Source organism: Bombina bombina, unplaced genomic scaffold (assembly GCF_027579735.1).
Source record: "Bombina bombina isolate aBomBom1 unplaced genomic scaffold, aBomBom1.pri scaffold_913, whole genome shotgun sequence".
Lineage (NCBI taxonomy): Eukaryota > Metazoa > Chordata > Amphibia > Anura > Bombinatoridae > Bombina > Bombina bombina.
In genome coordinates, this window is record NW_026512682.1 from 1 (window position 1) to 18,362 (window position 18,362).

Genomic DNA, 18,362 nt, shown 5'->3' on the forward strand with positions numbered 1-18,362 from the left:
GATATACCAAAAATCCCATGTCTATATCGGAAGAAACTTTTGCAGATTATGCTTAACTGTGCTAGACGTCTGATACCAGGTTTTGGAAAAAAGATATAGTTCCTTCATATGAGATGTGGATGAGAGAAGTTAATCATATTTTAGAATTGGAGAAAATCCATTACACTTATGTTGGTAAAAACATAATTTATGCTTACCTGATAAATTTATTTCTCTTGTAGTGTATCCAGTCCACGGATCATCCATTACTTATGGAATATATTCTCCTTCCCAACAGGAAGCTGCAAGAGTCCACCCACAGCAAAGCTGCTATATAGCTCCTCCCCTAACTGCCATATTCAGTCATTCGACCGAAAACATGCAGAGAAAGGAAAAACCATAGGGTGCAGTGGTGACTGTAGTTCAAATGAAAAAATTACCTGCCTTAAAGTGACAGGGCGGGCCGTGGACTGGATACACTACAAGAGAAATAAATTTATCAGGTAAGCATAAATTATGTTTTCTCTTGTTAAGTGTATCCAGTCCACGGATCATCCATTACTTATGGAATACCAATACCAAAGCTAAAGTACACGGATGATGGGAGGGACAAGGCAGGTACTTAAACGGAAGTTACCACTGCCTGTAAAAAACCCTTTCTCCCAAAAATAGCCTCCGAAGAAGCAAGGTATCAAATTTGTTAAATTTGAAAAGTATGAAGCGCAGACCAAGACTCCGTCTTGTAAATCTGTTCAACAGAAGCCACATTTAAAAAAGGCCCAAGTGAAAACCACAGCTCTAGTAGAATGAGCTGTAATCCCTTCAGGAGGCTGCTGTCCAGCAGTCTCATAAGCTAAATGAATTATGCTTTTTAACCAAAAAGACAGAGAGGCTGAGAAGTCTTTTGACCTCTCCTCTGTCCAGAATAGACAACAAACAAGGTGAACGTTTGATGAAAAATGTAGTAGCTTGTAAGTAAAACTTTAAAGCACAAACCACGTCCAATATTGTGTAAATAGACGTTCCTTCTTTGAGGAAGGATTAGGATACAAGCATGGAACAACTATCTCTTGAGTGATGTACTTGTTAGATACCACCTTAGGAAAAAACCCAGGTTGGTACGCAGGACTACCTTATCCGTACGAAGGACCAGATAAGGAGAATCACATTGTAACACAGATAACTTGGAGACTCTACGAGTCGAGGAATTAGCTACCAAAAGGAACTTTCCAAGATAAAGATTGATATCTATGGAACAAAAAAGGTTCAAACGGAACTTCTTGAAGAACCTTAAGAATCAGGTTTAAGCTCCATGGCGGAGCAACAGTTTTAAACACAGGCTTGGATCTAACCAAAGCCTGACCAAATGCCTGAACGTCTAGAATACCTGCCAGACGCTTGTGCAAAAAAATAGACAGAGTAAAAATCTGTCCCCTTTTAAGGAATTAGCTGACAACCCTTTTCTCAAAAACATCTTGGAGAAAAGATAATATCCTGGGAATCCAGACTTTACTCCATGAGTAACCCTTGGATTCATAACAATCAGATATTTACACCATATCTATGTTCAATTTTCCTAGAGACAGGCTTTCATGTCTGTATTAAGGTATCAATGACTGACTCGGAGAAGCCATGCTTTGATAACATCAAGCGTTCAGTCTCCAGGCAGTCCATCTCAGATTGATTCTATTTAGATGGTTGAAAGGACCCTGAGGTAGAGGGACCTGTCTCAGAAGCAGAGACCGTGATGGAAAGGATGACATGTCCACCAGATCTGCATACCAGGTCCTGCGTGGCTACGCAGGCGCTGTCAAAAAACACCAAAGCCCTCTCCTGCTTGGTCTTGACCTCCGGAGGAAATCCCACTCCCCCGGAAGAAAAGTCTGACGACTTAGAAAATCCACCTCCCAGTTCTCAACACCTGGGATATGGATAGCTGATAGACAAGAGTGAGTCTCTGTCCAGTGAATTATTGTAAGACTTCTAACATCGCTAGGGAACTTCTGTTCCCCCTTGATGGCTGATGTAAGCCACAGTCGTGTATATTGTCCGACTGAGTATGATGTACCTCAGAGTTGCTAACTGAGGCCAAGTCTGAAGAGCATGGAATATCACTCCCAGTTCCAGAATATTTATTAGAAGGAGGGTCTCCTCCTAAGTCCACTATCCCTGAGCCTTCAGGGAGTTCCAGACTGCATCCCAACCTAAAAGGCTGGCATCTATTGTAACAATTGTCCCATCTGACCTGCGGAAGGTCATACCCTTGGACAGATGGACCCGACATAGTCACCAGAGAAGAGAATCTCTGGTCTCTTGGTCCAGGTTTAACAGGGGGACAAATCTGTGTAATCCCCGTTCCTCTGACTGAGCATGCATAGTTGCAGCGGTCTGAAATGTAGACGTGCAAACGGTACTATGTCCCTTGCCGCTACCATTAAGCCGATTTCATTCATGTACTGAGCCACCGAAGGGCGCGGATGGGATGAAAAAAACACGGCAGAAATTTAGAAACTTTGACAACCTGGACTCCGTCAGGTAAATTTTCATTTCTACAGAATCTATCAGAGTCCCTAGGAGGGAAACCCTTGAGATTGGGGATAGAGAACTCTTTCCTTGTTCACTTTCCACCCATGTGATCTCAGAAATGCCAGTACTACGTCCGTATGAGACTGGGCAATTTGGATGTTTGACGCCTGTATCAGGATGTCGTCTAAATAAGGGGCCACTTCTATGCCCCGCGGTCTAAGGACCGCCAAAGCGACCCCAGAACCTCCATAAAGATTCTTGGGGCTGTAGATATCCCAAAGGAAAGAGCTACAAACTGGTAATGCCTGTCTAGAAAGGCAAAACCTGAAAAACGATGGTGATCTTTATGCATCACAATGTGAGGATAAGCATCCTTCAAATCCATTGTAGTCCTCTATTGACTCTCCTGGATCATAGTTAAGATGGTACGAATAGTTTCCATCTTAAATGACGGAATTCTGAGGAATTTGTTTAAGATCTTTAGATCCAAAATAGGTCTGAAGGTTCCCTCTCCTTGGGAACCACAAACAGATTTGAGTAAAAACTCTGTCCCTGTTCCTCTCTTGGAACTGGATGGATCTCGTACACAATGTAAGAATGCCTCCTTCTTTATCTGGTTTGCAGATAATTGTGAAAGGCGAAATCTCCCCTTTTTTTGGGGGGGAATCTTTGAAATCCAGAAGATATCTCTGGGATATAAATTCCAATGCCTAGGGATCTGGGCATCTCTTGCCCACGCCTGGGCAAAGAATGAAAGTCTGCCCCTATAGGATCCGTTACCGGATAGGGGTCCGTTCCTTCATGCTGCCTTAGAGGCAGCAGCAGGCTCCTTGGCCTGCTTATCTTTGTTCCAGGTCCGATTGTCTCCAGACTGCCTTGGACTGAGCAAAAATTCCCTCTTGTTTTGCCTTAGAGGAAGAGGATGCCACACCTGCCCTGAAGTTTTTAAAAGGTACGAAAATTAGACTTTTTTTTTTTTGCCCTTGATTTAGACCTATCCTGAGGAAGGGCATGACCTTTTCCTCCAGTGATATAAGCAATAATCTCCTTCAAACCAGGCCCGAATAGGGTCTGCCCCTTGAAGGGAAGTTAAGTAGCTTATTTATTAAAGTCACGACAGCTGACCATGATATAAGCCATAGCGCTCTGCGCGCCAGTATAGTAAAAAACAGAATTTTTAGCCGTTAGTCTAGTCAAATGAACAAGGCATCAGAAAACAAAGGAATTGGCTAGCATAAGCTTGTTAAATATATTCATCCAATGGAGTCGCTTAACTGTAAAGCCTCATCAAGAGACTCAACCCAGAACGCCGCAGCAGCAGTGACAGAAGCAATGTATGCAAGGGGCTGCAGGATAAAACCCTGTTGAATAAACATTTTTTATCCATTGGATCTAAAAAGCACAACTGTCCTCGTCAGAGGTAGTGGTACGCTTAGCTAGAGTAGAAACTCTTCTCTCCACCTTAGGAACTGTCTGCCAGAAGTCCCGTGTGGTAGTAACTATTAGAAAACATTCTTCTAAAAAATAGGAGGGGAAGAGAACGGCACACCTGGTCTATCCCATTCCTTATTAAATTTTTTTTAGTAAACCTCTTTAGGTATTGGAAAAACATCAGTACACACCGGCACTGCATATTATTTATCCAGTCTACACAATTTCTCTGGCCCTGCGATTGTACACATTCATTCAGAGCAGCCAAAGCCTCCCTGAGCAACAAGTGGAGGTTCTCAAGCATAAATTTTAAATGTAGAAATATCAGAATCAGGTTAAATCATCTTCCCTGAGTCAAAAAAAAATAATCACCCACAGACTAAGCATATTGTGAGGTAGTATCATACATGGTTCTTAAAGCGTCTGTATGCTCTGTATCTACCCCCAGAGCTAACTGCTTTCCTTTAATTTCAGGTAGTCTGACTAATACTGCTGCCAGAATATTATTCACCACCTTTGCCATGTCTTGTAAAATAAACGCTATGGGCGCCCTTGATGTACTTGGTGCCATTTGAGCGTGAGTCCCTGAACGGGAGTCGAAGGGTCTGACACGTGGGGAGAGTTAGTCGGCATAACTTTCCCCTCGACAGAATCCCCTGGTAAAAGAAACGCTATGGGTGCCCTTGATGTACTTGGCGCCATTTGAGCGTGAGTCCCTAAAGCGGGAGTCAAAAGGTCTGACACGTGGGGAGAGTTAGTCGGCATAACTACCCCCACGACAGAATCCTCTGGTGATAATGTTTTTAAAGACAAAAAATGATCTTTATTGTTTAACATGAAATCAGTACATCTGGTACACATTCTAAGATGGGGTTCCACCATGGCTTTAAAACATAATGAACACAGAGCTTCCTCTATGTCAGACATGTTAGAACAGACTAATAATGAGACTAGTAAGCTTGGAAAACACTTTAAATCAAGTTAACAAGCAAATATATAAAACGTTACTGTGCCTTTAAGAGAAACAAATTTTGTCAAAATTTGAAAAACAGTGAAAAAAAGGCAGTAAAACAAACAAAATTTGTACAGTACATGTAATAAGGTAACAGAGCATTGCACCCACTTGCAAATGGATGATTAACCCCTTAATGCAAAAAACAGATAAAAAAAAAATAAAAAAAAATGACATAGACGTTTTTAAAAACAGACACAACAAACTGCCACAGCCAACAGTGGGAAGCTTCAGTTAACTGTTTCTATGCAAAATTTAAGCCAGCCATGTGGAAAAAACTTAGGCCCCAATAAGTTTTATCACCAAACATATGTTAAAAAACGATTAAACATGCCAGCAAACGTTTTAAAACACATTTTTACAAGAGTATGTATCTCTATTAATAAGCCTGATACCAGTCGCTATCGCTGCATTTAAGGCTTTACTTACATTACTTCAGTATCAGCAGTATTTTCTTAGTCAATTCCATTCCTAGAAAAATATTTTACTGCACATACCTTATCTGCAGGAAAACCTGCACGCCATTCCCCCTCTGAAGTACCTCACTCCTCAGAATGTGTGAGAACAGCAAATGGATCTCAGTTACGTCTGCTAAGATCATAGAAAAACGCAGGCAGATTCTTCTTCCAAATACTGCCTGAGATAAACAGCACACTCCGGTGCCATTTAAAAATAACAAACTTTTGATTGAAGAATAAACTAAGTAGAAAGCACCACAGACTCTCACGACCTCCTATCTATGTTGAGGAATGCAAGAGAATGACTGAATATGGCAGTTAGGGGAGGAGCTATATAGCAGCTTTGCTGTGGGTGGACTCTTGCAGCTTCCTGTTGGGAAGGAGAATATATTCCATAAGTAATGGATGATCCGTGGACTGGATACACTTAACAAGAGAAAAGGACTTCATTGCAGACGTGATATTTCTTTGGGAACAAGATTTATGCTAATTACACTAAGCTGAGCCGTACTAAGGTGCTGGTTGTGTTAATTGATTGTGCCAGAATGCACTGTGATCATATGCTCCTGTTTTCTATTTGTACTAATGTTCTTATTTATGTTAGTTGTTGAGTTATACTTGTAAAAGAAATTTCCTTTTGCTGACTGATTATGTAACTGTAATATTTGCGATTTCAATAAAAAGATTTATCGTAAAAAAAAAAAAAATTGATCCCTCTAAAAGCTATATGTTCCCTCGATTTTTAGTCAATAATGCGAATTTTAAAAATTAGCTTATTACAAAATGGCATAAGTATGCAAAACGGAATCAATCCTATACTCATAAAACCGAGATTTATTGGGAAGCCGCAAAGGCGGTTCTCAGGGGTGAAATTAAAGTATACTGCCAAAATCTAAAACAACAGTACCATCTGAAAGAAGTAGAACTCTATAACTATTTAAAAAATAGATACAATGCTTATATAAGCTCTCCTACTCAAATAAATTGTGATTGTTATATTAGGGCAAAAAAAGAATGGGAGATTGTTAATGCACAGAGGAATGCAATACATGGACTTAGATGCAGAGTGAAATTTTAAAGATATGGTGATAAGATTGGTAAATATTTAGCCAGATGTGTAAAAAATCAAGAGAAACAGAATTTATCAAGGTAATTAATAAGGACGGTACTAGAATTTCTAATGCTGAGGAAATCAGTCAGGGATTTTACAATTTTTTCAAAGGACTGTATTGTTCAACAGAGATACACATTACTAATAAAGCTAAATTTTGGCAGAGGATAACACTTTCTCAGCATCCACAATCACTCTTATCCAGAAAAAAGGTAAGGATCCAGCATCCTTGGACTCCTACCGTCCTATTTCACTCTTGAACAGTGATTATAAACTTCTCACAAGTATTTTGGTACAAAGACTAAAAAGGCCCTTAGATTAATTGATTCATACGGATCAGGTCGGCTTCATGGCACATAGAAATCCATCTGCTAATATTCGTAACATTTTTCTACTTCTAGATTCTTACTTGAACCTTGATAATCAAAAAAATTGAAAATTTTACATGACCTAGCCATCCTTTCAATAGACGCTCAAAAAGCGTTTGATTAAATTACCCGGGACTATCTATTCTATACACTGAGTCAATTCGGATTTAGGAATCAATTCTTAAAATGTATTAAATTAATATATTCTAAAGCAACCTCCTCGCTATTGGTGAATGATTCCCTAACTAATGATTCCCTAACTAATAGCTTCTGTATGCTGAAAGGTACACGTCAGGGGTGTCAGATTTCTCCTCTATTGTTCAATTTAGCTATTGAACCTTTCACAATCTTACTCAGGAAGGAACTCCAAGGAATTCCTCTTGGTGGTAAGAAACTCAAACTACTATTATATGGTGATGATTTACTCCTATTTCTTAACGACATAGAAATCCCATGTATCTTAAAACTCATTTAGGAATTTAGTTCTTTTTCAGGATATCAAGTGAATGCTACTAAATCCGAAATTCTTCGGATTAACAATCCTTCATTAGATAAACCCTATATACCTTTTAAAGTTGTACCTGATCAGATTACATACCTAGGGATTAATATATCCACCTACTCGAAATTCTGGTACACTAGAAACTATTGTACCTTGTTCGGGAAGATTAAACAGAATTTAACTAATTGGTCTCACCTACCACTATCATTAAAGTGAAGGTAAATTTAGATTAATCGGTGCCCAGTTTTTAATAATACTATCAAATCAAATCACTATCAAATTACTATCATCAAAATTGACATTTCACTTGTTTTCTTCAAAACTTTACCTTTTAATCATGACAGCCGCTCCAGCGATTCCCCCGGCCGTCGGAAGCATCTTCGTACGTTAGAAATGACGAATCCGGCTTCCTCCAATCACGGCTTTCCCCCGGGGAAATCATGGCCTGAGGCAAAGCCGAAGAGGGCATGCGACGGGTGGGGGAAGTGCTGCAGCGGCTGTCAGGATTAAAAGGTACGTATTTGAAGAAAACGAGTGAAATGTCAATTTTGATGAATAAAAGTTTTTAATAGTATAATTAAAAACCGGGCACTGATTCATCTAAATTGACCTTCACTTTAACTGCAAAAGTAAATCTAATTAAAATTATTATACTACCAAAATTGCTATACCTAATACAAAATATACCTATTCCTCTAACTAAAAAAGATATTAATCACCTGAATAACATTTTTAGAACTTTTCTCTGGGGTCCGAGCAGAGGATGCTTGGCCCTGGATAAATTAATCAACTTAAGACAATTTGGCGGTTTATCATTTCCTTCTTTTATCTATCTATAACAGTGTATATCTGGCTAAAGTTGCAATGGACTAAGGGCTACTATATTTCTTACTTAGAGGTAGAAAAAAAGCTAGTCTTCCCATTTTCCTTATCAGCCCTATTACACTGTCCTAATAAATACATCCCCCATTAGAATTAAAAAGATGTATACTATATATAATATTATTATAGCATAGCAACATATACGGCTTTTACTAAAATTAGATCCTTTCATGTCGAATTTACTACCCATTACAGGTAATCCCTGCTTCATACCCGGTCTTAATTGTAAACTATTTAACAGGTGGGCTAACATGGGATTATCACATGCATATCAGCTCAATTAAATGGATACTCCCTGAGTGTGTACTTTTGAAACTCTGAAAAATAGCTATGATCTCCCAAACACAGACTTTTACACCTTTTTGCAAGGCCGACACTGGTTTTATGAGTCCACTAAGGAATTTAACTTTAACTGGACAAAAGCTGGGGTACAAATGGGACGCTCTCTGTATAAAGCAGGTACCCACTAAATTCTGGTATAAATTGATACTTCACAATTTAGATGAAAGCAATCTTCAGAAATTAAACAGAAGCTGGCAACAAATTGTAGATATAACCGGTGAGGATCTGGTGAAACACAGTATCCAAAACGTAGAGAAAGCCATCCTTTCTGCAGCATGGCGAAAATCTCATATTAAACTCATTAACCAGGTTTACATTACTCCAGCTAAATTTATGTATGTTTTTGAGCTGCTCTAGAACTAAAAAAAAATTGGTTTTGTACTAAATTTTGGCTTAGTAAGGTCCTAAAAAACATAATTTATGCTTACCTGATAAATTTATTTCTCTTGTAGTGTATCCAGTCCACGGATCATCCATTACTTATGGGATATATTCTCCTTCCCAACAGGAAGCTGCAAGAGTCCACCCACAGCAAAGCTGCTATATAGCTCCTCCCCTAACTGCCATTACCAGTCATTCGACCAAACATGCAGAGAAAGGAAAACCATAGGGTGCAGTGGTGACTGTAGTTTAATGGAAAAATTACCTGCCTTAAAGTGACAGGGCGGGCCGTGGACTGGATACACTACAAGAGAAATAAATTTATCAGGTAAGCATAAATTATGTTTTCTCTTGTTAAGTGTATCCAGTCCACGGATCATCCATTACTTATGGGATACCAATACCAAAGCTAAAGTACACGGATGATGGGAGGGACAAGGCAGGTACTTAAACGGAAGTTACCACTGCCTGTAAAAAACCCTTTCTCCCAAAAATAGCCTCGAAGAAGCAAGGTATCAAATTTGTTAAATTTGAAAAAGTATGAAACGCAGACCAAGACTCCGTCTTGTAATCTGTTCAACAGAAGCCACATTTAAAAAAGGCCTAAGTGAAAACCACAGCTCTAGTAGAATGAGCTGTAATCCCTTCAGGAGGCTGCTGTCCAGCAGTCTCATAAGCTAAATGAATTATGCTTTTTAACCAAAAAGACAGAGAGGTTGCTGAAGTCCTTTGACCTTCCTCTGTCCAGAATAGACAACAAACAAGGTGAATGTTTGATGAAAATCTGTAATAGCTTGTAAGTAAAACTTTAAAACACGAACCACGTCCAAATTGTGTAATAGACGTTCCTTCTTTGAAGAAGGATTAGGATACAAGAATGGAACAACAATCTCTTGAGTGATATTCTTGTTAGATACACCTTAGGTAAAAACCCAGGTTGGTACACAGGACTACCTTATCCGTACGGAGAACCAGATAAGGAGAATCACATTGCAACGCAGATAACTCGGAGACTCTATGAGCCGAGGAAATAGCTCCAAAAAGGAACTTTCCAAGATAGAAGTTTGATATCTATGGAATGAAAAGGTTCAAATGGAACTCCTTGAAGAACCTTAAGAACCAGCTTTAAGCTCCATGGCGGAGCAACATTTTTAACCACAGGCTTGGTTCTACCAAAGCCTGACCAAATGCTGAACGTTAGAATACCTGCCAGACGCTTGTGCAAAAGAATAGACAGAGTAGAAATCTGTCCTTTTAAAGAACTAGCTGACAACCCTTTTCTCAAAATCATCTTGGAGAAAAGATAATATCCTGGGAATCCAGACTTTACTCCATGAGTAACCCTTGGATTCATAACAATAAGATATTTACCACATCTTATGTTAAATTTTCCTAGAGACAGGCTTTTATGCCTGTATTAAGGTATCAATTACTGACTCAGAGAAGCCATGCTTTGATAACATCAAGCGTTCTGTCTCCAGGCAGTCCATCTCAGATTAGTTATATTTAGATGGTTGAAAAGACCCTGAGGTAGAGGGTCCTGTCTCAGAAGCAGAGACCGTGGTGGAAAGGATGACATGTCCACAGATCTGCATACCAGGTCCTGCGTGGCCACGCAGGCGCTGTCAAAAGCACCAAAGCACTCTCCTGCTTGATCTTGTGCAAACCCCTCCGGAGGGAATTCCCACTCCCCGGATGAAAAGTCTGACGACTTAGAAAATCTGCCTCCCAGTTCTCAACACCTGGGATGGGATAGCTTTTAGACAAGAGTGAGTCTCTGTCCAGTGAATTATTTTAAGACTTCTAACATTGCTAGGGAACTTCTGTTCCCCCTTGATGGTTGATGTAAGCCACAGTCGTGATATTGTCCGACTGAAATATGATGTACCTCAGAGTTGCTAACTGAGGCCAAGTCTGAAAAGCATGGAATATCGCTCCCAGTTCCAGAATATTCATTAGAAGGAGGGTCTCCTCCTGAGTCCACTATCCCTGAGCCTTCAGGGAGTTCCAGACTGTATCCCAACCTAAAAGGCTGGCATCTGTTGTAACAATTGTCCCATCTGACCTGCGGAAGGTCATACCCTTGGACAGATGGACCCGAGATAGTCACCAGAGAAGAGAATCTCTGGTTTCTTGGTCCAGATTTAACAGGAGAAAAATCTGTGTAATCCCCGTTCCTCTGGCTGAGCATGCATAGTTGCAGTGGTCTGAAATGTAGGCGTGCAAACGGTACTATGTCCCTTGCCGCTACCATTAAGCCGATTACATTCATGTACTGAGCCACCAAAGGGCGCGGATGGAATGAAGAACACGGCAGAAATTTAGAAACTTTGACAACCTGGACTCCGTCAGGTAAATTTTAATTTCTACAAAATCTATCAGAATCCCTAGGAGGGAAACCCTTGATATTGGGGATAGAGAACTCTTTCCTTGTTCACTTTCCACCCATGCGATCTCAGAAATGCCAGTACTACGTCCGTATGAGACTTGGCAACTTGGATGTTTGACGCCTGTATCAGGATGTCGTCTAAATAAGGGGCCACTTCTATGCCCCGCGGCCTAAGGACCGCCAAAGTGACCCCAGAACCTCCATAAAGATTCTAGGGGCTGTAGTTAACCCAAAAGAAAGAGCTACAAACTGGTAATGCCTGTCTAGAAAGGCAAACCTGAAAAAACCGATGGTGATCTTTATGCATCGTAATGTGAGGATAAGCATCCTTCAAATCCATTGTAGTCCTCTATTGACTCTCCTGGATCATAGTTAAGATGGTACGAATAGTTTCCATCTTAAATGATAGAATTCTAAAGAATTTGTTTAAGATCTTTTAGATCCAAAATAGGTCTGAAGGTTTCCTTTCCTTGGGAACCACAAACCGATTTGAGGAAAACTGTGTCCCTGTTCCTCTATTGGAACTGAATGGGTCACGTACACAATGCAAGAATGTCTCTTTCTTTATCTGGTTTGCAGATAAATGTGAAAGGCAAAAAACTCCCCTTTTTTGGGGGGGAAAGCTTTGAAATCCAGAAGATATCTCTGGGGTATAATTTCCAATGCCCAGGGATCCTGGGCATCTCTTGCCCACGCCTGGGCGAAGAATGAAGTCTGCCCCCTATAGGATCCGTTACCAGATAGGGGTCCGTTCCTCATGCTGTTTTAGAGGCAGCAGCAGGCTCCTTGACCTGCTTATCTTTGTTCCAGGTCCGGTTGTCTCCAGACCGCCTTGGACTGAGCAAAAGTTCCCTCTTATTTTGCCTTAGAGGAAGTTGATGCCACACCTGCCTTGAATTTTCGAAAGGCACGAAAATTAGGCCTTTTTTGTCCCTTGATTTGGACCTGTCCTGAGGAAGGGCATGATCTTTTCCTCCAGTGATATAAGTAATAATCTCCTTCAAACTAGGCCTGAATAGGGTCTGCCCCTTGAAGGGAAGTTAAGTAGCTTATTTATTAAAGTCACGACAGCTGACCATGATATAAGCCATAGCGCTCTGCGCGCCAGTATAGTAAAAAACAGAATTCTTAGCCGTTAGTCTAGTCAAAGGAACAAAGGCATCAGAAAACAAAGGAATTGGCTAGCTTAAGTGCTCTAAGCTTGTCAAATATATTCATCCAATGGAGCCTGTAAAGCCTCATCAAGAGACTCAAACCAGAACACCGCAGCAGCAGTGACAGGAGCAATGCGTGCAACGGCTGCAGGATAAAACCTTGTTGAATAAACATTTTTTATCCATTGGATCTAAAAAAGCACAACAGTCCTCGCCAGAGGTAGTGGTACGCTTAGCTAGAGTAGAAACTCTTCTCTCCACCTTAGGAACTGTCTGCCATAAGTCCCGTGTGGTGGCAACTATTAGAAAACATTCTTCTAAAAAATAGGAGGGGAAGAGAACGGCACACCTGGTCTATCCCATTCCTTATGAAAAATTTTAGTAAACCTCTTTAGGTATTGGAAAAACATAAGTACACACCGGCACTGCATATTATTTATCCAGTCTACACAATTTCTCTGGCACTGCGATTGTACACATTCATTCAGAGCAGCTAAAGCCTCCCGAGCAACAAGTGGAGGTTCTCAAGCATAAATTTTAAATGTAGAAATATCAGAATCAGGTTAAATCATCTTCCCTGAGTCACAAATATCACCCACAGACTAAGCATATTGTGAGGTAGTATCAGACATGGTTCTTAAAGCGTCTGTATGCTCTGTATCTACCCCCAGAGCTGTTTTGCTTTCCTTTAATTTCAGGTAGTCTGACTAATACTGTTGCCAGTAAATTATACACAACCTTTGCCATGTCTTGTAAAATAAACGCTATGGGCGCTATTGATATACTTGGCGCCATTTGAGCGTGAGTCCCTGGAGCGGGAGTCAAAGGGTCTGACACGTGGGGAGAGTTAGTCGGCATAACTTCCCCCTCGACAGAATCCTCTGGTAAAATAAACGCTATGGGTGCCCTTGATGTACTTGGCGCCATTTGAGCGTGAGTCCCGAAAGCGGGAGTCAAAGGGTCTGACACGTGGGGAGAGTTAGTCGGCATAACTTCCCCCTCGACAGAATCCTCTGGTGATAATGTTTTTAAATACAAAAAATGATCTTTATTGTTTAACATGAAATCAGTACATCTGGTACACATTCTAAAATGGGGTTCCACCATGGCTTTAAACATAATAAACACAGAGCCTCCTCTATGTTAGACATGTTAGAACTAATAAAGAGACTAGTAAGCTTGGAAAACACTTTAAATCAAGTTAACAAGCAAATATAACAAACGTTACTGTGCCTTTAAGAGAAACAAATTTTGTCAAAATTTGAAAAACAGTGAAAAAAGGCAGTAAATCAAACGAAATTTTTACAGTACATGTAATAAGTTAACAGAGCATTGCACCCACTTGCAAATGGATGATTAACCCCTTAATGCAAAAAACACATAAAAAAAAAAAAAAAAAAAACGACATTTTTTTAAAACAGACACAACAAAACTGCCACAGCTGAGCTGTGGATTACCTTCCCTATAACTGTTTCTATGCAAAATTTAAGCCAGCCATGTGGAAAAATTAGGCCCCAATAAGTTTTATCACCAAACATATGTTAAAAAACGATTAAACATGCCAGCAAACGTTTTAAAACACATTCTTATAAGAGTATGTATGTCTATTAATAAGCCTGATCCAGTCGCTATCACTGCATTTAAGGCTTTACTTACATTACTTCGGTATCAGCAGTATTTTCTTAGTCAATTCCATTCCTTAGAAAAATATATTACTGCACATACCTTAGCATATATCTCTATCAATCAGCCTGGTACCAGTCGCTTTCACTGCATTTAAAGGCTGTACTTACATTACTTCGGTATCAGCAGTATTTTCTTAGTCAATTCCATTCCTTAGAAAAATATTTTACTGCACATACTTTATTTGCAGGAAAACCTGCACGCCATTCCCCCTCTGAAGTACCTTACTCCTCAGAATGTGTGAGAACAGCAACTGGATCTTAGTTACGTCTGCTAAGATCATAGAAAAAACGCAGGCAGATTCTTCTTCCAAATACTGCCTGAGATAAACAGCACACTCCGGTGCCATTTAAAAATAACAAACTTTTGATTGAAGAAATAAACTAAGTATAAAAAACCACAGACTCTCACGACCTCCTATCTATGTTGAGACTTGCAAGAGAATGACTGGTAATGGCAGTTAGGGGAGGAGCTATATAGCAGCTTTGCTGTGGGTGGACTCTTGCAGCTTCCTGTTGGGAAGGAGAATATATCCCATAAGTAATGGATGATCCGTGGACTGGATACACTTAACAAGAGAAAGTAATATCAAACGTTAGAAAAAACACATAATTCTTCTATATGACAGGCAAAATACCTGGGTCAATACTTGCTTTATCAACATAACTATCTTAGGAGGTAGGTACCTTATACTTAAAGGGATACTAAACCCATTTTTTTCTCTTTTAGATAGAGCATGCAATTTTAAGCAGCTTTCTAATTTACTTCTATTATCAATTTTTCTTTGTTCTCCTGCTATCTTTATTTGAAAATGCAGGAATAAAAGCTTTGGAGCCGGCCCATTTTAGGTTGAGAAGCTGGATTGCGCTTGTTGATTGGATGGCTAAATGCAGGCACCAATCAGCAAGCCCTATCCAGGGTACTGAACAAAAAATAGGCTGGCTCCAAAGCTTTCATTGCCTTTTCAAATACAGATAGCAAGAGAAAGAAGAAAAAAGAATAATAGGAATAAATTAGAAAGCTGCTTAAAATTGCATGCTCTATCTGAATCATGAAAGAAAAAATTTGGCTTCAGTATCCCTTTAAAAACTGGAAAAATAGTAGGGAACCAACTATTAATATTCTTATATACCTTCTTCAATCACAGGCAATAATAGAACAATTTGATAGCTGTACCTGTACAGAAATAGGTATTTAGAAATATCACAAGAAATGAGCAGGGTTTATTAAGTTGTATGAAAAGAATATCCAAAGACGGTTCCTATCCCCTCTCCAAAATGTTGCATATTTTTACTTTACTAACTCGCCCCCAGACCTTAACCCTTGATGCTATCCTGATGTTGGTTAAGTGGAGGGCAAATTCATGACACGGCCAGAATTTTTATGTATTTTCCCCCTTTTTTTAAAATTATTTTCTCTCTCTCCACCTGATTCGAGGGGTATTATGGGTTGAATACACCCATTTTCTGATAATATAAACTATGTTTAGACTGTCATAATAATTTCTTTTACAGTACTTCTTGAAGATTTGAATGTTTTTTTGAACTTGTGACACAAATGATATCTGCCAAATCTCTCTTTTTTATTTTCTCACATTCATTTATTTGTAAAAGAAATTGGGTATAAAATGAGTGGCCGAAGTGGTATCTTATGGCTATGGCATGGCCTACTATTATATATATGCTGATCCCGCTCTGATTCAAGCCTTGCCTGGAGATTTTAGAGATCATCTTTTGTTTGCCTGACACATTATGTCATGATACATATATTTTTTGATTGCTTGTTTTTTTATGCATAATATGTAATTGGACATGTGTATGCTTTGTATCGTATTCTTTATTATTTTACTCATATTGTAAAAAGGCCCAAATTGCATCCCAATAAAAAAAAAATGAAGACTGTAAAAGATGCAAATCTGTCAAAATAACTAAAATAAGGAGGCATTCTGTAGAGGCTTAGAGGCTGAATTATCAAGCTCAGTATGGAGCTTGATGCCCCTGTTTCCGCGCGAGCCTTGAGGCTCGTCGAAAAGAGAAGTTATGAAGCAGTGGTCTAAAGACCGCTGCTCCATAATTTGTCCTCCTGCACTGAGGCCGTGGACATCAATCCTCCCGATCCTATAAGATCGGGCTGATTGACACCCCCTGCTAGCGGCCGATTGGCCGCGAATCTGCAAGGGGCGGCATTGCACAAGCAGTTCATCAAAACTGCTGGTGTAATGATAAATGTCGACAGCATATGCTGTCAGCATTTATCGATGTGCGGTGGACATGATAAGCTACATTGTATCATGTCCGCTCACAATTTGATAAATTGACCCCTTAGATACAAGGTAATTACAGAGGTAAAAAGTATTTTAATATAACTGTGTTGGTTATGGAAAATTGGGGAATGGGTACTAAAGAGATTATCTATCTTTTTAAACAATAAACATTTTGAAGTAGACTGTGCCTTTAACATGGTTCAAATTAATTGGAGAAGCACACAATAACAATGGTTTTGCATGAATTGGAATGGCTTTGAATTTCAAAACCCTGCAAAAACCTTTGCCTTTTCAGATGGATTGGATTCCTGTATAAAGATCCAACAGGAGAAACATCACAACAAAATCTCTCTGCTTTCTCAAAAAGAGTACATACTGCCAACACCATGCATGCAAAATAACATTCAAAATAGCAAAGTTATATCTATGTAAATTTCTTGTGCATGATTGTGATTTTATAAGAAATATTTTTGTGATATAACTCTATTAGCAGACATGTTTCTAGTAAAAGTTATCACTGCTTTAAGAGAATTAAGACGGCAGCATAACTTTCCATATTAGTGGGAGGAGAGTCCACTGCTTCATTCATTACTTGTGAGAATTAAGAACCTGGCCACCAGGAGGAGGCAAAGACACCACAGCCAAAGGCTTAAATACCTCCCCCACTCCCCTCATCCCCCAGTCATTCTTTGCCTTTCGTCACAGGAGGTTGGCAGAGAAGATTCGGAGTAGTCTCTTATGGAGGGTAGTACTCTTCGGAATGGGACTGGAGTTTTTTTTTGTTTGTTTTTTTAATTTTTATTGAGGTTCTTTGTCAAACAAACAAGCAATTAGTAATTGTCAATACATGTTTAAAAAAAGAAAATAAATTGTTACAGGTAGGTCGCCAATAGAAATCGCATAAGTACACAATACAATTAAGTGACAAATTACACATTAAGTACAAACATTAAGCGCTATTCAAACAGCACACCCGCCATAATCTAATGCGGCCACTCTTGGACCACAAGATGTTATAAACATAATATAATATAAGGTGGGTATACACTGATGCGACAGGGCCACTCATGGACCCCAAATGAAGAACCTCTCTTTTTAACTTTTTAAAACTGTAGTTAGCTGAGCTATGCGAATTACTAACTAGATAGGGTAAATAGTGTCAGCTCACTGCAATAATGATAACGTTTCTATAAAGAAAAGGGGTAGTTAGGGTTGCAGTGACGTTCTTAGTATTAACACCTGATAACTTAAGGGAGTAGCTTAAGAATTAGTCATCTAGATAAGGTGGATAATGTCAACTAAAAGCTATAATACAAAGTTTCCTATAAATGATAAACCTCGTTTTTATAATGCTTTATATCATGCATAACAAATAAACTTAAAACATTTTTCTTGTAACTGAATAGGCCTCTATTGGACCTAACTGAAATATTAACTCAAGGTAGGAGAGAAAAATTATTTAGCATGTTCAATTTGTAGGTAATGTTGAAAGTTATGATAAGGGTTGCAGCATAGGCAAGAAAAGCCGCGTATTTAGTTCTCCTTAACCCTCTGTTTTATGTTTTTTTTTAAAGCTATAATTGGGATATATTGTAAATAACCAGGTAAATATCAAACATAAAGTTAAGTAATGGTATAAGAGCTATTTAGAGATATATAACAGCAAGGTAAGCCTCAGTGTAAGCTCAATAATTATATAAGAATTGCTTAGGAAAACATTATTTGTAAGGAAAGGGAAATAATACTAAACAAACTTGTCCAGCTTTGGGAGGGAAAGGTAGTGCCAATATAAGTTTATAGTGCAAGACATATTTATAAAAAGGAAAAATAAGGTGTGGTATTGGGATAGAAAAACCACATAATTTCCACTCTCCTGAAATA